The sequence below is a fragment of the Varroa destructor genome, unplaced genomic scaffold (assembly GCF_002443255.2).
Source record: "Varroa destructor unplaced genomic scaffold, Vdes_3.0 BEIS01000002.1, whole genome shotgun sequence".
Taxonomy (NCBI): Eukaryota; Metazoa; Arthropoda; class Arachnida; order Mesostigmata; family Varroidae; genus Varroa; species Varroa destructor.
In genome coordinates, this window is record NW_019211455.1 from 51,046,936 (window position 1) to 51,069,427 (window position 22,492).

A 22,492-nucleotide genomic window follows, 5' to 3' on the forward strand; every position below is an offset into this window, starting at 1 on the left:
GGCTTGAGCGAGGATACCTATCGATACTATTTGTTAGGCCAGATAAAGTTAATCCGATCCGCTTAACATTGTCGCCTTAGAAATGTATTGCAGCGTGTTATGAAGTCTTAAATCAATGGCAATGTTTGTTGTTCTTTTGTCAAGTCATTTTATATACAGTATGCCGCAGGCACAGGGATAAAGACTTTCGTCATGGAGTTATCATCGTAGAGAATTAGATACTTTCAAGAACAAGATACTCCCAAGTAGGGTAAAAAAAATGAAATGATCAATATACTGAAAACGCTACATTGTTGTAATTAGTATCGCACATGGCTTATTCGGATCATGGGCCGTTCGTCTTTGACCACAACTGACCGCCGGTTGGTCACTTCCACATAGATCTGCATGGTGCGTTGCCGTGGCTTCAGGTCAGCCTCTATCTTGACGGGGGTATCGGGGGTAATAGAAATAGAGAAAGAAAAGGAAAGCTTGCCAGTCCGGCGCTTGCGTGTCTCCCTCTAGTTATCCAATGGCAATGGCAGCAAATCACGAAGTTCGGACTGACCTCTCGCATCGTGAACACGTATAGGCAATTTACGCTTTCTGTTACGTTTTGATATGGCGTCTTTGCCGCTACATGACGTTGAACTCAGTTGTTTTCGTTGTCCGAAAAGAGTGAGACTCTTCAAATTCGGTTTGAACAACGATGACAAAAGGCATTTTATTGGGTCTTTCGATTCTGCCATTTGAGAACTGGATCGCTATCAGAAACGGCATTTACCTCTGGCTTTGGCTGACACAGAAAATCACCTGACGGAGCAACTGCTCCATGTGTATTTTATGTAATATTATCTGGAACGTTGTTTGGTGCTTCTGAAGCTTATATCATTAGATTGGTCGTTTTTGCTTAAAGAAATCATTTCTCCACGATAATATGTATATTGTTAATAGTAGCGTTATTTCTACCTTCACCGATATTGTTCTGCTTCATATTTTTTTCCGTATGTGGCTTCTGTTGCGCGAAACATCGATCGTCATCAATCTACAGAATCCCTGATGAAAGCTAAGCGTTCCTCTTAGGCGATCTACATAACAATCGTTAAATACGAAAATATAAAAAAATTAGATGTAAATAGATAGCCTGGAGCATTGGTCGGGGGTGTGAGAAAGGTAAAATGTATAAACGATAGACATTCGTTTTTTTTTTTTGGCCTTTGTTGTTCTCTGATCGTATTTGTATGACTGCTGTGAAAATCAGTCATGTCCTAAATCTTGCCACTTTTATACCTGTTGCAGGTCGCACTCGCAATGCCGAAGCCATATTTCGGTTACAGCGCCGAACATCTAGTGGTAACTAGCATTCGACTGCCTTTGACAATCCTGGCTATTTTATTCATTCACATTCATTACTATTTTACTACGCTTGAATTTCTCGTTTCGATTTCAATTTCAGTACTAAATAACCTTCATATTATAAATATAATAACTATATTGATGTTATGCTGCCTAGATTTTTTTTTGTTGTTATTATTATAACAAAATAGGTATATAATCCACAGCTGATTCATACGTAGCGAAACATTGTTGCCATAGCGATACTTCTCTCTTCCATGTAATATTTTAGCGTAGTCATGAATGTAAAGATATCGCCACACGATCGGCCAATCTTATCAGCTCAAAATTTCGCTTTATGCGAGGTTATTTTAGTTATGGCCTATAAATGGGGGGGTTTAGGCCATCTGCGCAAATATTGTCTCGAAATTTCATGGTCGTTTATTGGCTATTTGTGAAGCACGAAGGTATAGCTGATCTATTCTATTGTGCTTACAGATGGCAAGGAAATCTGTAAAAAACTAATTTTTGCGTAGATCAAACTCACATGTAACGAAGGATTGCGCGTTATTAATGAAAATATGATAACTATAAAATTATGTACGAGCCGTTTAGTAGTCATGCAAATTACGTATTTATATACTACTTTTAGATAACTGAAAAAGTTACCACCCCTCTGAGATACGGCTGCATATAACAGTGGTTCTCATTATGGACGACTGTTAATTATATGTTATACACATCGCGTGGTTAAACGTTAATTAGTTTTTATGATTGTTATTATGTTATTTAGGATAATTAGTCTCACGTTTTTGGATCCGTATTTACTTCGGAAAGTAAATATTTTAGGCCAGAATACACCAGTTTATGACTGACAGCTAAGTGTACAGACGGCTTTAATAATCTCGTCGTAATAAATGACGTTTTCAGCTTCATACAACTGCCAGGCCGCGCTTGCCTAGCGCACATTTGATGTCCCGAGTGGAACTTGTTTCGTTTCTGTTTGTGAACCCCTTTGGACATCACTCATTTTGTCGTCCCGCTGTGGAAAAATTTAACCTAAGAAGCACTTGCATAGCTTTGAGTAGTTGTTACAGCCCAGCAATCTCGGAACCAGTAGAGATTACTTTAGGAGATATATTAGAGTATGATATATCACTCAGTGTCGGTAAAATAGCTTGCGCATGGATATTCTAAGCATCCACACTTTTCCATTCGAACCTCTGCCTCCCGATCCGCAGTTTCTATAGAAACAATTGTTTCAAGCCTTCGCCTAAAAGGCGCTAACTTGATGACTCTATAATGATTTCCTGTTGGTAAAAGTTGCATGGACGAGCGCGGCAACTGCTTAAGCTGAAGCGAAGAGCAGAGGACACAATATTTCGAGCCTAATTCTAACTGTTGTCTTGAGAAATCTAAATGATCACGATCCTGGAGTATTTTTTTCCCATAGATCATATTTGGATCAGTTTAATTTGAGCAATAGCCCGTCTTGTGCCTATAGACGATTTGGTGCTAACTTCTGTCATCGTCTTCACAATCATATTTACTACTACTACTACTACTACTACAATCACTGAAGTGGCTGTTCATTGAAATACGCATTACGGTGTGTGTGTGTGTGTGTGTCGTTTGCTGGAATCTTCGTTTACCTTTCGACACCAAAACGCTTTTGTGGCCTCGATAAGGTCGCATGATCTCCCTTCAACTAGATAGCGTTTAGTGAATATAAGGCCTATGTTGTCGATGCAAACAACAGGCACACCCATGTATGCACACGTTACTCAAGGAACTATTGGCAACAACAGCCGGGAGAGGGCTACTATTCATGTACAATTTTTGTCAGTATCCATATGTATATAAGTAAGTTCCTACACTTACGTAAGCCGGCAATGTATTTTGATTATCGATGACTAGCGCAGCTAAGTCCTTCCTTACCTATTTGCCTTCTGAAAAAACGAAATATTAATATAAGCATCGTCAGAACGGCTTCGGACCGTTGCAAATATCGAGCTTGTTGTAAGCGATCATGCTAAAAGTATTACGAACGGATTCATTTCGTTTTATAATACTTTCATCCGTTCCGACAGTAAAAGTCCCGACTATTTTTTAAATACGTATATTATAATTTTACATCTGTCAAATGGGTAAATCTGTATCTGATGAGTGGAGTAGCTGTCGAAAAACTGTTGCTTCATTCGATTCCACTTCATTCATATTTGTTAACTTCAACTTCAGCTAGAAGCCTACAAATCGAGTTACTGTTTGGCCTGAAAGTTCAGGGATTAGTTAAACGGGCCTACTGATCCTGAGCCTAAGTTACAACACGGAATTCAACAACGACTATGGCTCGTGAGTTCGGCTAACCCCCGGCCCAGATCATAAATAGATGAATAAATATATATATCGGAGGCTGACCTGTCAGTTGGCGGTAGTAATTTGGCAGTGTATAATTGGCCGCATATAGATTCAGGGTTGGCTTACTCGTCACCGTACCTATGGGAGCCCATGAATGTGTACGAACGCGCACATGTTCAAAATCAAGGTAAACAGGGATAAACGACGTTGTCTATAATACGCGATCCTTGTCAAGGGTTTTTATTGACGCTACCTGGCGTCACACCGTGGCCAGAAAAAAAAACCACGACGATGACAAAAGGTCAGGTAGTGTATATGCGTATAGATATCTGCTTCGTATGGTGAGTATCAATACATCCTTGTTGTATCTATTATCGGTGCCACGTTATAGCGATGAATAAAGAATTCTGTAGTTCTGCATCGCTTAAAGACGATGCTTGGGAAATACCGAAGGAGTCTGCACAAGCTTTGCGTATCGGTGGCCTCAATGTAAGCATGTCTATCTGGAGAAGTAGCTAGCCATCCGTTAATTGACAGCGTTTACAAGCAAGGCACTGTATAAACAGCAGCCTTCCGCTTTGCCCGTTCAGCAAACGAACGGCGTAAAGTAAAATTGAGCATTTGTTTTTTCAGTGCCCTTCATTATGGTTAACAGTAGGTTTGTTAAATCTGCTGGAAATGTCCATTGGATTTAAATTCTCCTCACGCATTATAGGTATTTTTAAGGCCAATATCAAGCTAGCGATCTGACAAGTTATATACAATCAGACGATAGGGAAACCATTTTCAATCATGAACCCCATACATTTTCGCATCTGAATTGAACCATCAGCCATACGGACGGGTAAGATCGTATAAATTAATTATGATTTTTTTTAGCGGATTAAATTAGGTCCATTAGAAGTTTACGCTCATTTGCTGGCGTCGTTGTCATCCATCATTGTCGTTGATTTTCAACGTATTTTAAGCCTTTTCCTTTCTCACTTGAGGTTGCGTCTGAACCCAATACGAATTCGCTGTGTGTTCGAGATCACCGTGCCTTTCTTTTGTCTGACATCGAGCCGGGAGCAAGCAGCCACAGTACGGAGTTGCCCTGCATAGCGTCACCCAGTTACCCAATCACTCGCTCATTCTCAGTTGTTGATGATTCATTTTTGACAGGATTCAACTGGGCGCCGATCGGTTGGAAATGATTACAAGCGTTTCCGCTGCCGTGTTGCCGTCTATGAACCTCTTCCAGGAACGCTCCAAACGTCTGAAACAGCGGCCGACCGACAGGCGAACGAACGATAGCGTAACTAGCTGGAAAAAAGGAAAGATTTGCACAAAATGTTCAGGAACGCACGAGCATGTATCGGCACAGACATCGACGGCTAGCGTGCGGAAACAGCGGCGCAATCAACGAGCACGAAAGTGACAACAACAAGCGACTACGAAAAACAAAAAAGGGAAAACGGTTTGCAAGCGCTAATGACGAGGATAAATTCTAAAGACAAAAAATCGGCCCGCCGAAGTGTTCGAAAGCGGAAGAGATGAAAGTACTGAACAGGGCGGGACCAAAACACGGGTTATTTCTACGACGAATTATCATTTCTATTGATTCGTACACATTTTTTTCTTTGCTATTTTGTCACTAGTCGTTATCACATGCGACAAAACAGGATTCTAGGCGTTTTATGAGAGTTCGAGGGAAACATTTGAGTTTTGGACTTTGACTGAAAGACTCACTTGTGCTGTAGATAAAATTATGATTATCGCTATATTTGTATAAGAGTGTTTCAACTGCGGACATGCTAAAAGAGCAAAGAAAATTAAAAAGAGTGAAAAATAGATAAAAAAAAAAAAAAAGTAGTAATACTATTTTCGACGGGGTGTAGCTACGGGGCATAAGACGACTCAGTCTCCTGCTTCAGCTGTAACGCCAATTACAACTCAGACTGCACCTCACGAATCCGCTGTACAAGTACCTTCATTTGGCCATCATGTAGATTTGCGCTCAACCTGAATACAATAGCCGTTGCAAAGTAATTACGACACTATAATAGGTTCGGTGCATTGTAGAAAATTATTTACTACGATATAGAATGAAAAATATCTTTCAATATTCGAAAGCAAAAGAAAATAGATATATATAAGTGTTGAAAGCTCTTCATTGCGATATTCTTACGGTTTTCATACTTCTCCGATATCTCTTTTTGCGTGTGTTAGGCCTAGATATGAGCAGCGTTCTGACTCTGATCGAATCCAGTGAAGTTGCTTACATTGTTATGCATCCGAATAATACAATGGCTAAATCTGCACAATGAGCGACGCTATTGGTGTCCTGAACCATGCGTTTCTGCCGCTCGCGTCGCACGCGCTATCCTATCTAGGGCTGTGGTAGCAAAACTATGGATCGCTTGGGGCAATCTGAAATGTTGTGAAATAGACGTAGTGGCATTGCTGAATTAGCCCAATTCTAACAAACAAAAAATTCCCATCGAATGAGACGGAACGATGACGCTCAAGGTCGATCTTCTTATTATTATATAGCTATTATAGCTAATTATAGTTGCACTAAAGCATACGGCTATATTTTTTAAATGAAATTTTTTTATCATGATGAAGATAAACGCTATTGGCTGGACATATAACGACTGGAAATTACAGCCTTAGATCGTCATGCAGTTTTCTTGACAATGTTATATTTGTTGATCGCAGGTGAGCTTCAGATGTGCCGCTTGAAGATATTTCTTTACATGTATGTATACGCCGGCCTGTGATGTGATGATGAGTGTAATTATCATTTGAGGGAAGTAGGATCGTCATATAATATTTAAGAAAAACATGTGTGCTACCTGGTTATATTTCGTTACTATCGTTATAACAGGTAAGTTAGATCTATACGGTGTATATACGTGTTTATATTATACATCTAAGTGTAGTAACTTAATACTGGACAATACATCGAGAACTACAAGTGCTAGCTATCTGAAGTAGCGTAGAGTAGAGCAGACCCCCAAAAAAACCCAAATACAGCGCTTAATGATTGTTGTTATAGATGTTTATTTGGCAAGAGGTGAAGCCTTCACGTTTCTGTTACGACTATCGCCCCCGCGATTCTTATTCCTTTCCCGCTTCTTTCTACCTATAGTTGTTACTCAATGTTTTTGCAAGCTTCAAAGAGGCAATCCCTACTCGACAAAATCGGACTCTCGAGAAACTTGTGTACAGTGTTGCGGTTTGAAGCCTATTATGGCACAGATCCATAGTCATCATCACCATCGTTCTCCTTCCCTATTCGGATGACGTCTCTTCGAGTTACCCTGATGTGTGCCAAGTGCTGTCTCCCGACGCCTTCTTTCCTTTGTCGCTACATCCCCTACGACTCTCTGAGGTAGATTCACGATAGCGGAGTCGCCTATCGCTCGATTGAATGCGTCTGCTTCTATCGCTACTAACGCTGTGTGATCACGATCTCTCGTCTTATTACTATAGATAGTCCTGCTAGTGTGGGGCCCTTTCTACTCCTTCATACCCCTTTGTTTCTTCGTTATTTCCTCTGTGCCTTTGTTTCATAGCGCTCTCGTCTCCTAACAACGATCACGATCATTTTCAACTCCGGCCAAGTGTTCTGCTATAGTACAATTCTCTCCATTGTTACTGCAATATCTCTTGCGTACCTTTCGCCGCGTCAGTACATCGACGACATGCTGGAGAATCAATTTAATACTCAGTTAGATTCTATATTATCTCTTTTCCTCGTTGGCTCACACATCGAGGGCTTCTCGCTGCTGATAGCCACGTCTTCCAACAACAACCTCTCAGGTTTTTCCACGAACGTAATAAGACAATCGGCCAATCCGATGAAAAGGTGTGAGTTGCCGGTGAGGAACTGTATCTCACGGTGTCTTTACGTGTTCCTCGACATCGCGTACCAGGGCATCGCAAAGCATTTAATTCCCTGTTGGCTTGAGGGAGGAAATATTTCGTAGCGTGCGTGTCCGGTACGCGAATGCAGCAGCTTGGGCTGCTGGCACGAGCATTCGCGTGACAATCGGATTTGAGGCGCACTGTTCGTCTATGCATGGCTTGCGATACCTAACGACCTAAACCACGCGACTTGAGAGTGAAGTGAGATAAAGCCTTCGAAACGCGCGAATCGTAAGTTACACAGTCGCGCTCATTTGGGAAATATTTTTAGGGAAATGGAAAAGTTACGACTAAGCGCAGCGCCGATAAGAGCATGTCGGAAGAACTTATATGTCCGAAGAAGGACATACTGAAACGTATTCATGTTCATGATTTTCAAATACAAAGGAACTTCTACGGACCACAATATAAGTAAATTTTTTTGTTTGCTGAAGTTTCTGTTAAGCATGCACAGAAGCGGCTGAAAGGGAGATATATCCTATGAAACAGGAAGATTCACAGTAAGTAAAACAAAAGGATACTTGCGTGAAAACAACAGCGAACCTATATAAGTTCACTGCTTTTTTTTTTTTTTTTTGCAAAAAATAGGTGAGTTTCAACTTATTCATATATAATGCATTATTCAGGCTATACAACAGATAAGATTGGCTTCTGTGAGCATGTTGCAGGCAATCAAATTACTTGAGCTACGGAAATGGCTCATCCTTGTAAATCTTTGGCTGCCCGCAATTTTGACTCCGACGGAGCATACCGATAGTCGTTTCGAAAAAAACACGCCCTGTATAGCCTTTCTTGTCTTTCTTTATTTCTCTGTGTTAGCCTCTATATCCTGTAAGCAGAAATAAAACGAGAATATTTGTGTCGTCCACCATGGCTCGTGGTACGCCGAATAACGTTGGAGCAGTAAGGGGACGCTATCGGTTCAACTTCGACTGACAGCTTAACGGCTGATCCTGATGTCTGAACATCATCTATAGCTTGTGCCATGTAGGCATTCTTAAAGCCATATACCAGTTCCGGCGTGCATCTCACGGAGCGTGTTACACGGCCTGTACCAACGAATAGAATTTTAGTTAATAGGACGTACCGCCTGCCGAAAAACGCTTCATGCGTATGGTCTGGCGGCACCTTTAGCTTGCTTGGATTGATTTCCTTCTACGCAGCGGTCACATAGGACGTGTGATAGGTGCACAACATCACATAACGAGCGCGGAACCTGGACAAACCCGTTCTCGTAGATCAGTTACATGGCGTTATTACCGATGGATTGGTTAGAAAACACAGGTATAACGATATTTTTGGTTCTAACCGCCGTATTGGACAACGGCGACAACGAGATATGCAGCTTACACGATGTATGTGTCAAGAATAGGTGCCAATTGGGTTGTGTGATTGTTTATTTATCCGTAAACGCAGTCGATCCGCTGTGAGCCAAGAACGTTTTCCTCCAGTTCATATCCGTAAACATACCCCAAGCCTCCGAGAGCATCGATTCGTTGGAAAACACGCACCCAAATAAAGAAAAAACCATTCGATCATGGCATCAAAGTAGTTGCAAAAAAATGACACGAATACTTGTACAATGCTAGAGCAGGTTAGGTTAAAAAAAAAAGCTACACGTTTAGGTTAAAAAAACAGCAAGTGACCTACTGTTTACTTGATTTTCATAATTTAACTTGTGAGAAACATTAAATATCATACACAAAGCAAGTTCACCAAAATCTGCGTCTCGAGAGCAAATCATTAATCATTTGTAATGTAAAGCCTCTCATCCATGATACGAGTGTTATTCTTGCACTCTGCTTCCGAAATACGTTGATGCTGTATCTTCATTCAGGTTAGTAAGCTAGTGTCAATAATACGAAGGTAATCGAATAGGAGATATTGACCTTTGCAAAGCTGTAGCTGTAAGTTACTGGTTATCATTGAAGCTGCACATTGTTACACGTATGTAGAACAGTTCTCCTAAAACTAGATTGTTCATGTATTAAGCAAAAGCTAGGCGTTTATTTAAAGAACAGATATTCGGCAGCATTAAATCCTCTGTAAAGGCTATAAGACAGTTCCGTCGTTTGCACTTGTTTCTGCTATTTGACGATGAAAAGCGAACTTGTTCTATCCTGTAAAAAGATATTGAAGAAATATCGAGCCAGTAAGCTTACGGAGCTAACTGACGTTAACTTAGCCCATTTCCGTTCGGCCGTCGTTCTCACTCGCTTTTTGCTATATCCCTACGGTGGCCTTTGAACTTATCAGAATTGGGGGAGAGGGGAGAGGATGGGGGTAAAAAGTGCCAAATGTCGCAACAGTTCTACATCACCCCACCCGTCGTCCGGGTCTGCGTGCTGCCTGCACGAACGATGGCAATGAGGGTCCCGCCTCCTAAACCCCTATCGAGTGCAGAGCGAATATAGCCGCGCTTACTTGCGCTATGCGAGCTATTGCATGCATCGCTGGGCATGACTGTGGATAGACCAAGTAACTGTGACTTGCTTGCTGTTTTTGATTGTTGCCGTCAGCCGGTTGCATGCTTGGCGTTCCTTGCTCGTTACCCAATTCGCTAGAGGATTCGATGATTTGCCAGTGCTCGATGATCGCCTCTACGTAAGAGCATTCGCGATGCATCTCGGTGGACGGTTTGTCGGCGAACGGGTGCTGCGACGCTCTATCTGAACTGGCACCGTCGATGTCTCCTATACCGTATACAGACGATCAGATGACGCGGCGATAGCAACGTAGATCAACAGGGACTAGGAGGACAGAAATAATACCCGAGCGGACCAGTGCTACAGGTCAGTCACAAATAGCAGCATCCAGTGCCTGCCATTTATATGTTGTTATTACTGAGAAGAAGACTTCAAGCGGACGAGCAGATCTCAGTAGAGAGATAGATTGCTTCGTGCATGAAGAATTCGATGCCCCCGCAAGGACTGCTCCGTGCGTCTACTGCGTGCAGCTATCCATGTGAATAGAATGTTTTTCGTCGGCGACCTTCGAATGTCACCATGCAGTATTTTTATATACCATAGTATTATTATTATTAGGTAATAGCTATTATAGTATAGGGAAGAAGAAGAAGGGAGGAAAAACCATAGTGAATACATTGGAAGGCTATTGGTTATTAGGACTTCGTCATGCGTAGGCGCTTGCGGTGAACGGTGGACATCGGGCCCGTCTAACATGGACATTGATGCAGGCCCTTCGCGGCTTTCGGAGAGCTGGTGCTCGCGCTAGTAGAGACATACACACAGGCCTATGTGCATTGACACGCTGAATTCTATACAGGGTATAAATTTTTGTATGCAGGTAGTAGTGGGGCAGGGCAAGCAATTCTAGGCCTCTTAACGTGAACGCGAAGTGAACAGACGAGCGGAGGCGTAGAATCAATCAGACGTATATATGCGGTTTATTGTGCCAGATTCACGGCCCTGTCACGACGGGCATGACTTCCACAAGCTCAGCATCCGAACAAACCTTACAAGCAGTCACCAAGAGATATTCGATACTACGACACCGTTTAGAGGAAAAAAAACGTGGCGAATCACCCACAGCCAACCTACAGATATTCCTTATAGGTCGTACATCCACGCAAATCTACATGCGTATATTATTTTTCGGGCACATACGAATCGAAGCTATATGCAGCCTAGTGTGGAGATGACATCATGGTGACCACATTGATCCATTTCAAATCCATCTTCCCTTGAATTTATTGCCCGAAATTCGGCCTAGCATAGCTTCCGTTTCGTTAGGGCTACGTTTAACATTTATGTGTGACTTTATATCGTAGCATGACGTTCGACTCCTCATTTGCGCTTGAATACCCCTAAAGTTGTCCAGGCTACTGCGTTTTTGTTACTCTTAAGGATATTTCCGTTTGTTCTGCATGTTGTTATTGTTACGATTCTAGGTAACGTCTTTGTCGTTCTGTCATCGCCTCACTGCTAGCACCACGCGGCGATTGCACTCCTTTTCTGCAATATGGTTTACAATCTCCTTTTGGTGCTACGGCGTCGTGCCATACACGAAAACCCATATTTATGTTCTGTGTCGCCTGTTCAGCTGAAACCCATCGTACGTGACCTCTGCCCTTTTGTGGTCGTTGACACAAGGCTTTCGTCAAGGTTGAGCATGCAAAGACAAACGCACCGCTTTTACTTGTGGTCTGCTGGTTACGGCAGTCCCTTTAGGCCTAATCGTTTAGGTAGTGACCCCTTTAAATGTTGCTCTGTAAGCTTCTCGCATATGTTCGCTGCTCGCAGTGTAATACGGTAACAATTGTCAAGGTCTTAATGATTGGGCGATTAGATATCTGCAGGTAATTCACTCGATTAACGTTCAACAAATCTATGCTCATTCAAAAAGTCTCCCTGTTCTGTTTGCAACTCCAGTTGATTTTTGTTACATTGTTAAGGCTTGGTAAACCCACGAGGGAATTATGTCAATTTGACGCAAATCCTTATAAGGGATAACCTCAAGAGTTTAACTGTATAAAGGCAATTCTGTAGGTGGTCTGGATCTAGTGAGTCCGTCCGAAAAAATATATTATAAGTTCATGAAATTCTATATAATATAGATTACGTTTTCAATTATTATATTTTGCTTAAAGAGAAACTTTGCAAATTTATCTACTAGAACTCATTCTACCTGTGCCTGTTTATACACCTTTCTAGCTACTAGTTCGGTGCATCTATCTGGTTGGCTGGCGATTTCTTAGAAAACCACGAGATTTTTTTCTAACAGACGTCTATAATCTCATTTGAAAGCCTATCATTTCCTTTGTAGGCGTTCTATTTCCGTGAACATTTCTTTTGTCCTGCACCTTCTTCTATTATTCATTGGAACATGTGTCGTACTTCGTTCCATTAGGGAGCCAAAATGACTCGAAGCCCACTACTCTGAAGGATACCTTCGCTCTGGTACCATCCGAAGCCGTAAATACTCAAGTGTATAAGCAGAATTTATGCGCAACAGTGCATATGTTTGAATGTCTATGGTGTCACAGTATGTCTTGTTCGACCGAAATTGAGAAAGGATACTTTTCGGAGCCGGGGATCAGGGTAGAATTCATGGAATGCGAGTGTGGAGGGTCGAGAGATGCCGTGGGGAGTCGTCATCGATTTTAGGCGCGTTTTCTACGTAAACCACCGCTGTCACCGGAGCGATGCTGCGTGCGCTGGCATATCTCGGATATTACTCCCCGATGCCGGTCAGGATTAGGTAGGTAAAGCAACGTCTGCATGCATGCTAGGACGTTCTTTATCCCTTCTCTCTTCCTCAATTTCGACCTAGCCTTTTCATGTGATTACCGCAAAATGCTTTGGCTGAGAAAGATCAGCAGGCTACAAAGAGGAAAACAGGGATATTTTCGCTTTTCGCTGAAATTCCCTCGGTCTTGTAAAAGGCCTGCAATGTCATCGAATTTTCTTCCGGTCCACGATTGTGATCTGTTAATAATTAAAATAGTAGAAAAGTTTTATAGTAGTAATGTTATAAGCAAAACGCAAAAGGAGCAAAACGCGTGGAGCGTATGATCGTGATACATGTAGATGGCCTGTTATCAACGATAGTACATATTAGATAAAGGTTACGATAAATTTTGAAGCATCCTTTAAAATTTAATCAGAATCTAAAATAAAGCGTACATAAGTTGTTAATCGTACTGAAGATAATACATTTTATTGCGAGCTTATCTTTGTTATTGTTCGAATCTCAAACCCTTCTAATTTCGGACGCAATAACAATTGTGACAGAAACTGCCACAGTTTCTGACGGATTGAAGGCTGCATAGGCAGTGGATATGCGAGTATATGATGGAAACGGAATGCGAAATAGGCCGCCAACGTTGCCTGTCACTTTAGGCTGAGGCACTCAAATTGAACTTCATTTACAGTGAAGAGTTTGGTGGTTTTCCATCAGAATCCTTTAGTCGTCGATGCTTCTTATCGTTTAAACGAGCAGTTAGTAGATTAACTCTACTCTGGGGGATGTCCGCTTTATAATTGAGTTTTTTTTTTAAGCGCATCGGACAAGTACAAGGCTGTAGTATCAAGCAGTAGTTTCGACAATAGTGTGCCCATGATATTTACAACGACGATCATATTCAGTCATTGTCTGTAATCACTCTACACTTTCAGCATCAACTTCAATAGTACTTACATGCATTCGCACCAATTTGCCCTTGGTGCCCCCAACTTGGTGCGATATAAGTACATTATATACATGAAAATAAACAGTAATTATCATTTGCTTTCGCATTCGCTTTATAGCCCCAAAGCAAGCCTGACGATAAATGTGAATATCCCTTTTAGATGCACATGTATATATATATATGGTACCACGCTGAGTTAAGAGCTACCTCCAACCAAATTCGTCGTGTTACAGTAGGTAAGACAATGGGTGTCGCCTGCCACTGCTTAGTTCCCTACCACAGGGAGTATATACTAGCTGGGCTTCGGGACCGTGACCGGAACATTTGCCTGGTAGTGAGTTGCACGTCAACCGGCTAATTCTGTCCCAGTAAGAGCGTTCGTCCTCTCTGTCTCTAATCAAGGCGCTAAGCAGGCCGCTTACGGTAACACGTTGACTACGAATAAGGTGATATCAAAGGGTACTAGTAGCCCCCACACTCCTCTTCGCGCAGGAGCTGCTGTTGTTGTGAGCATCAATACGTTCGTTGGCTAACAAGTAAATAGCCTTCCTACATAGCTGCCCGTGTAACAATCACTGTTCATCTTCATCGGTTCTGGTTTTCTCTTCGTATCGTTGCTAGCCCGCCAACGATTCTGCCAATAGTTCCTTTTGGCTACCCACTATTACTGCTACCAACGCTTTTCAGAACGAACCTCTGAAGATACTGAATCCTCGCGGCGGCACCCGATAGCCGACAGATCATCCGTCTCCTTATCGTTTATCACCCAGCCTCACCCAGTGAGTAGCCGCTCCAGATGTAGGTGCGGGGTCAGCGTTGGCGTCGCTGCCCCTGCTTGCCAACCAGCTGGTCACCTAACCTAGCTTAATGAGCCCCAAGTGGCTTTTGTTAAAAAGTTCCGACGCAGACCCATTTCGGCCAGCATCAAACCGCAGATAATCGGGCAATTTCAAGCCGTAGCAGAACTCTTCTTCGCCAGCCTTTCTCCCAAAAGGGCTTCCTTCATTCGTCAGATAGGCGCTACCGCGTATGCAGGTAACTAGCTAACCGTCAGTCTTCAGCCGGTTTCCGTTGGGTGCTTCAAAGTGACCTTCAGACTTAAAAGAACGGCTTAGAGTTGCGCAGCAAAGGGGAACTCCTCCCATTTGGCCAGCTAATGCTAGCTGACAATAGCCGAACAGGCTCTTACCAGTAACAAACAGTATATTAACAGTGGTCGAAGTCGGTCGTTTTCAATACAGCTTGTGAGGTTTTGCCTCGTGCCCCTTAAGTCTCTTCGCCGCCTAATGGCAGGGCCATCTCTGGTTCTAAATCCTAAAGTTTTGGGCTTGTTCGTGGTCCGTACCTCACTTCACCTAGCGACCATTCTTCCAGCCTCGCATCGAGCCGCACCCCTCCGAGTGCAGGCATCCGAAACACTTTCGTCCAACAGCAAAGAGCGGCACTGATCGTCGGCTTGGTTGGGTCAGCTGTAGTAATAATAGCAGCATTGGCAATGGAGCTTAACCGGGCACGCCCTCAATGCGGGTTGCGTGGGCTCGATTTGGTCAACGGTTTGGACGGCCGCGGGTCTCAGCTAACTACCAGATTAACCGCAGCTATCACTCCCATGAAGCCACACGTTTCCTAAAGCGGCTTGGTCCTTTGCTTACTTGAACTTCCTACATGAACAGCGCGGACAAGTCATTTATGAATGTAACGGCACAACACGACGCACTATGCGTAAGGTGTAAGACCAGTTGTGCAGAGATGCAGATCTTAGAACGCTGAAAATTGGACGGCCGAGGCGTACGTTATTCATTGGCCGCTAAGTAGATATGAATTCAGTGTGGTGTAACCTACCGAGAGAGACCGTTAGGGCCGCTACCAATCCAGCGCTATGCTCGAAAACTCTAGAATGGGTGTAACTCTGGAGGGTCAAATGTTAAAAGCTATTGAACTTAGTTGACTACCCAATCTAACTTCATGGCTAACTGCTACGTGTCGATGAATCCCGGCAATTTTACAAACCCGTTATCGTAAACACTCGCTACTGAAACATAACGCATCCTAACGTATAGTTCATTAGTGTATGTAACGAGGTAAAAGGAACCGATTTCAGCTTTTATAGGTGAAGTCCGAACTAATTATAAAAGTGTTTGACTGTAGCGTTCTGAAGAACGACATTGTCCTGCTTGAAAACGTCTCCAGTGTTTCAAGATGTCCTTTCCTACTCGATACATCTATTCCAATGAGTCATTGATAGCGACGTATATGCTAACGATTACATTAGGGGAATATCGATCATTTGCAACATTTTAGCCCAATTTCAAAGATGTATAACGTCGATTTATAGACGGGTTATCGACGAAAGATACGATTGCTGGGTACAAAACCTGCTTTCACTGGTCAGACCCCCTCCAATTGGCCATATGGACATCAACATAGCTGTTTAACATGCCAGTAAATACAGATACATACATACATATGGAGCCTACGCAGTCTATATTATCTACACACACACACACACACACACACACACCCATAACAATTAATATCGAGGCAAAATTAAACACTGAGCGGAGAATCAAAACGACACACAATAATCATATAGAGTTGGTGCAAATCGATATATGTACAAGTTTTTTTTTGCTTATTCATGTGTGCGATAGCCCGACGGAAGTTACACTTATTAGGCTCCTGTTTAGCCACAACGGCTCTATCGCAAAGGACTCTACGAGCGTAGAAAGGGACGATTTTGGCTCTGCGTCGCTCGGGCTATTCTTATGGCTGACGAATCGAACAAGGACATTTTGGCCCTTGACGCTCCCTGTTTGTAGATGATAATAACGGAATCACATAGCTATGAATTAAAGCACCTCAGACCCAGTTTTCACTTGGAGCCAGTCGTTGGCTAGCGTGCTCCGATACCTTCCGGGGTTCTGGTGCTGATGATGCAGTTGCTGCTACCCCGTTTCTGCCAGCTAGATACCTATTTACGAATCAAAGCGACTGGTACACGCTTCTTGCAGCCGTACATACGGGATGTTTGAGACCGTTTTCTGTAAACGTTAAATGATTTTTGGGGGCTCAACAGCATATATATATACAGTTCGACAAGCAATGTGTACGGTTAGTTTGTTGGCAAACTTTCGTATTTGCCTTTTTTGACAGCCAATGGTCTCTATCGTCTTACCGCGATTTCATTCGAGGCAACCAGCCTGTGCTGTGTTGGGTTAGCTTGTTAGTTTGAGATACTAATTCCGCTACATGATCGTACTTTTCGACAATTACTAGAGCCGGTTAGGTCTCAGCGTGCCGAATCACTTCGCGATTGTCCAAAGGGAATATTACCATACATCTGACTGCTGTTCGACGAGTGAACGACACACAGTCACCCGCGTCAATTGGACGATCATAAAACTATATTTCAATCTTTGCCCATACGAGCTAACTAGAGGAATCGTTCAGAATTGTTGGCCCCTTTATCTCAATTTATAATCGCTACCTTTATTTACAACAAAGTGTATAACGTAGATACATATCCATATTGGCTTGTTTGGTAGTCACAAACAATGACGCTCAAATTTATCGTTCGTTGTTTATACGACACCAAACACATGTCAATGCGTTCTCGCTTTAATAACAGTACAATTCGCATAATATTTCGTAGCTTCAGCCAGCTAAGAACTTCAACTGAGTACTAGTGCGATGGGAGCAAAAAATGCTATTATGGTTTTTGTTTAATTCTATGTCATAATCGTGTCACGGCCTTCTTTTCTTCCTGATCAATATTCTCTATCTTCTATACTTTGCGGCAATCGATCCGGGTTTCTACTAGACGAAAGCTAACCGCGAAGACTGCTATTAATACATTCTAATTAAGACTTGCTTTGCCAATAGCTATCGCTAAATTGAAATTGTCTGCTTTCGGATCAAAGACTAGTAGGTAGGTTTTCGAAAATTCTTTACTTTTCTGCCGGGGAGTCTGCGATCTCGATTTTACTTCGGAAGTTGGCACAAAATACGGCTCGCGACGATCTAGGCCCAAGTAGAAGAGATAGCGTTTCCCGACGATCGGATTGATATACGTACGTAGGGTGGATCAGTAGCGGATACGAAGTGAGGCAGGAAAACCGTTTCGTCCATTTGCATATCGATGTAGATCTATTTTCTTCTGATTGAACGTTTGTCTGTGTTCTGTTTACCTGTTCCCTTGATAAGAAGCTTTGCCCAGAAAGCTATAACTTATAAGTAGAAAACACAATAATTTGCTCCCTCTTAGCGAAAGTTCCATCTGTGTGCTGTCCTTGGCAGATGCAATGCCACAAATCATTTTGCAGATGCGCATTTTACCTGCGTCAGAAGTTAATATCTTCGCATGTTTTAAGTTTCAAGAAGAAATAGAAATTCAAATCAGCTTCCTACGTTTTTCATTTATGACCATAGAAGATAAATATAATAATGCATCAGTTATTATACCGGCCGTTTTGATAAAAACAGCGCAAACAAAATGTGTTTCTTTAAATTGAACCAGAATTTTTTTTTTGGGGGGCTAAGGGCAAATGCATTATGCAGACCGGACGTAGGCAGGACATGACTGCTCTTTGTCCGGTACTGTGGGACTCTCACCAAATTGAACCAGAAATGCCCCTTTGGAACCATCCCGATCTTCCATATATTCGTAAAAGACTCCGTCTTAATAATCATGATAAAAATAATTATTACCAATGGTGCGTTCGGAAAGGAGCGTATTTCATCAAGCCAGTTTCCTTAGTAGAAACAATGCTGCTGATAATATAGAACAACCTTGTCCCCTATCTCAACGTGTCATATGGATTCAATTGGAAACCGCCGAAACAATACCTAGCTCTGAAGATCGTTATAATCTTCCGAACGTCGTGTGCTTTGCTTCATTAGTGGTTTTCACTATACTGTAAGTGCTTATCAGGATATACAAAGAAGGCCACGAGGAAAAAGGTTGTCCTGCATGTATTGCAAAGAAGTAGACAACTTAATTTGCAGGTCGGATAATAGATCGGAACATAGCTGTGAAAGAAATGTCACAATCGATAAGCTACCGTTATCGATGAACTGCATAGTTAGAATGATATTGCTAACGGGCTTTTTGGATATCGATTGAATTGTGATACTAGTTAAAGTAGTAGACACACTATACATGATACCTTGTAAGAGATGGACACACCCTTCTGTAATTCTATAGATTATTATATTTATTTTACCTATTCATACACGTGCCCAGATTGATAAACGCCTACATGGTATGCCACCTCTCAATCAATATGGCTCATTTGCATAGGCCCATACGTTGCGTTCGATAGAAAATGCCTCCTATTTCTCTCTTTCGAAGATGTCCGTACGAGTTAGCCAGTAAAAATTACCTGTTCCCAATTGCGGTTAAGGAGTGTTCCTATGTTGTTCAGTTGTGTTGACACTTTAGAAGCACGCGGCAATTTTCATCAGTACCAGCATAACGTATATAATTCTTCAGTTTTAATGGGCATAACAGTTCGTTATTGTAGTACTTTTTCCTCGCGTAGTTTCTCGGCGACACGAATACGGATCAGTTGCAGCAAAACTGGACTAGATGCTTTATTTGAGGAACCGGAGTGTGGAAGGACATCGTATTCCGAGTAAGCCTCAATAATGGTTCGTAATGAAGCCTGTCTGGGTGCAAGCTTCATCTTTATCTGTAGACGTATTAGTAACAGCTGAAATAGTATATAAGTGTATTATCATCAATGTGATTACCGTGAGACAGAAAATTCTATTCAATAGAAAGTAAACAGATCCTTCACTGTTTTTGCTTTGTGTGACCTAAAAGTACACAAGTTTGGTATCTTTCTGCATTTGCTTTTTATTTTCTTTTCGATTTATTTTATTTTCTTGACGTTTGCTGTTCTTCAACACGCACTTATGTCAATATGAGGTGATCATGGCGGGCAGAACTTAAGTGAAAAGGTTGGTTTCCAGCTAACTGTGTGAAGTTAACATCTCTGTAGCAATTGCATTTCCGGAGAAGTACTATGAACGATGCACAACTTGACGATTTTTCTTGTAGGTAGACAACGTATGCGACTGATAGGCTACATTAACCTATCGGTACATCACCCACGTATCAGATCTTTTCGGGTTATAATTAAAGCAAGAAAGAGATAACCTAGAGCACAGTTAGTTGATCGAATACTACGTTTATCGCTGCATTGATGAAGTTTTTCAATGGCTGTGATGTTTTTGTTGTTTCCTCTGCATGAAAACCGTTTCGACAGGCTTTGTCTGTGCTGTTCGGTACTGGAACAAAATGAAACCCACAAGGTATCTGTCTGAATTATATATATATATATATGAATATATATATATATATATATATATGTGCATGTTGACCCGGTAGTGGCCCATCAAGTAGACGATGTATAGGTTTTCTTTCTGTAGCTAACTGCGCGAACATAATGCTGAATATTTAATTTAACGAAATACCTTTTAAATCACTCGTACACTTGCATTGTATGGATCGTCTGGTCAGAAATCGCGCCTGGCTTGATAATTGCTACTCACGAGCATTTCCCCTTTATTCTACCTTAAGAGACACTTTAATGACACTTATGTGCTGATGGATGGTAGTAGGACAGGTCGAAAAAAGCCTTCTGTTTTGACATATTTAAAAACTATGTTAAAATAGAAGGCACACACTCAATAAGCAAATCAATAACTTGCACTTTTATATTTACCAACAAAGATAAAACCGAAAAGTTGTAATTATTCTGTCGGGTCTACGGCTGTAATATAGCTCATGGGCTTGAAAACCCGTTATATTTGTATTCTCTAGCGTACCAGGCAGAATGATCCGACCCGTTTCCCCTGTCAAATAACCTCAACTACGAACATGAACATCCTTCAGCAGCTGTTATTATCGTTAAGCTGCTGGATATAAAAATTATTTTAATAAAAGCCCTTCTTTCCTGGCTCACATTTAGAAAGCGCTCAAACGTTTTTCTAGGGCGCAAAAAATAAAACTTGGCCTCTGACCCAATCGTCAGTTTCTCTCCGTCTCTTGTCCGTACGGCGCTGGCCTATAGGCCGTGAGTTGAAGCTTGCTTGTCTCTCTGTCTCTTAGGCGTTCCATCTTATGCTTCAATTGCCTGTTCTTTCCCTCCCTTTCATCAGTCGTTAGTAATAATTATCTTGTACTCTACGTACGACAATTATACATGCTAAATTACAACTACTACAACAACGTTCGTTTATAATTAGTGGTTGATATTTATCATCTAGGGGCGGCTTTTCGGGACATGAAGTCCGTTGCGTTTCGACCTGTTTTGGTCGGCTCGGCCCGTATTGCCGGCAGATTTTTTCTTTTGAATGGTTTGTCTGATACTGACAGTCTTCGATCTCATTCCTCGCAATCGTGGCGCTTTTTCATCCACCGTTACCTCACCCACCCTTACTATAATCATCGACATATGGTCCTTGGCTCTTTTATCTATATTATCCTTTTCTCCTTAAGCTAGTCTCGCAGATTCTCCTTGTTTGGCTTAAAGATCGTCTCTTTCTTTAAGCAGAGGAAGGAACCTCAACAAGACTAGGAAAAGCTGTTCTCCTTCGTTTGCGTTTCTGACGACCTTCTTATACTCTAAGTCGTCGTCATCGTTTTTCTGCTCTAGGAACGTCGGGGTGCAGTGTCCCTCGCACCGAGACCAGTATAGTCGCATAGTATTCCAATGTCTGATTCTCGCGACAGCCAAATGGGGTCAACCGCCGTTCGTCTTGGCTCTGCCCCCCGTATTGGCCTCTGCACTTGATCTTGATACGCCGGCTGGCCCCGGCAGCAGCGACATTGCGCTGGCAAGCCCGTAGCGGTGAAGCAAAGTAAGGGTAACGGGGCGAGAATCGAGGGAGTTCTAGGAGGGGAGCAAGAAGAGGTCGGCCATATAGCTACGTGGTCCTCGCAGGGATCCATTAGAAATGTAAAAATACCACCTCCTCTCATCGTCGTTCTTTCCAGTCAGGCCTCTTCTGGGCACTAAGAATTGGCCCAACCCCGTTGAGTGGCACTAGCCGTTGCCACCATCGTCGTTTACAGCTTTCTCCTTATGCTTTTAGGAGGACGAACGGGCCGAAACAGCCATCCTAAACTCCGCCCGGATCCACTGACTGCCGGTGGTCGGAGTAGTTTCGCTATCATTGCCACTGCCGCTGTAGCCGTCAACGATGCTCGTATTGTCGACAATCAGCGGGAATGTGGGCGAACGATACTTTTATTCCGCAATTATTATACATGTATTTATTCATTCTTTAGTGAGAAAAATATTTGTAAGTGAATGATACAAGTACGGTAATCACTGCACTTTGATTACTGCAGAAACAGGATACATATCTAGAAACGTAGCGTCAAAAAGGAAAAGAAGACGGCGGGTAATAATTTCGGAAACATTTGGTGTTCGCGTCTTTGTTTGTTCGCGGCGACGACAACGACATGACTAACCCATTTGAACTGCAATGAGTAATTCTCCGCTGTGAATACATCAATCCCTTTGGTTTTTGGGTCGCCTCTCAAGGAGAAAGCACAACCTAGGCGGCAACCTCGGAATACAGAGGTAGAAAGTGAATTTCTGTTGGGTTTGAAACGTTTCTGAAATTGAACCGAAAGCGTCGACGAGAAAGAATTGCTTAAAAATGGTTCGCTTCGCTGCAGCGCTACCAGATCACGCTTCAATGATCTTTCTCCTTTTGCATCCTATGAGTCAAAACATTTTTGGA

At 42.3% G+C, this 22,492-nt stretch overlaps 2 protein-coding genes and 1 long non-coding RNA gene across 9 annotated transcripts in view; all 3 read right to left on the reverse strand.

Moving 5' to 3' along the window:
* siz (Brefeldin-resistant Arf-GEF family protein schizo) overlaps positions 1 to 22,492 on the reverse strand; it is a gene marked incomplete in the record, with an annotated part of 514,736 nt that overhangs the window by 247,605 nt on the left and 244,639 nt on the right.
* Positions 1 to 22,492, reverse strand: part of LOC147757965 (uncharacterized) — a 131,691-nt gene that overhangs the window by 18,353 nt on the left and 90,846 nt on the right. The window lies entirely within an intron of this gene.
* Positions 4,406 to 22,492, reverse strand: part of LOC111244259 (uncharacterized) — a 33,578-nt gene continuing 15,491 nt past the window's right edge. For 2 of the 4 annotated variants that reach the window (XR_015322437.1, XR_002670819.2), the window contains 2 exons: positions 19,117 to 19,446; positions 17,199 to 18,070 (listed from right to left, as the gene is read on the reverse strand). This is a non-coding gene — a long non-coding RNA (uncharacterized LOC111244259). Of the gene's footprint in view, positions 4,975 to 5,530; positions 5,674 to 5,933; positions 6,082 to 17,198; positions 18,071 to 18,974; positions 19,447 to 22,492 lie in introns of those variants that run through there. The other 2 variants (XR_015322435.1, XR_015322436.1) reach the window with 2 other exon arrangements.